We start from the raw sequence: 319 nt of genomic DNA, 5'->3' as shown, positions 1-319 counted from the left end.
ATAGGAACTGAATGTAGAGCAGCATCATTCACAGAACATCTTAACTCTTTGATTAGCGGTGACGGAGAAGTGTTTCATTCCCTTTCCCTAACCGACTTACGAGAACATCAGCACAAAGACACTGTCATTGCCAGAGTGTGTTATTATGTTGACAGAAAGTGCAGACCATCAAGACGTGAACGTGCCAATGAAAACCTGTATGTGTTGCGGATTCTGAAGCAGTGGGACAAACTTTCAGTGTTCAATGAAATCCTGTACAGAGCTATTAAAGACCCGCTCACCAAGCACAAGAGATTTCAGTCAATTTTGCCTGAAACCT

Source organism: Sinocyclocheilus grahami, unplaced genomic scaffold (genome assembly GCF_001515645.1).
Source record: "Sinocyclocheilus grahami isolate Dianchi unplaced genomic scaffold, SAMN03320097.WGS_v1.1 scaffold1142.1, whole genome shotgun sequence".
Taxonomy (NCBI): domain Eukaryota; kingdom Metazoa; phylum Chordata; class Actinopteri; order Cypriniformes; family Cyprinidae; genus Sinocyclocheilus; species Sinocyclocheilus grahami.
Note: the sequence above shows the minus strand (reverse complement) of the source record.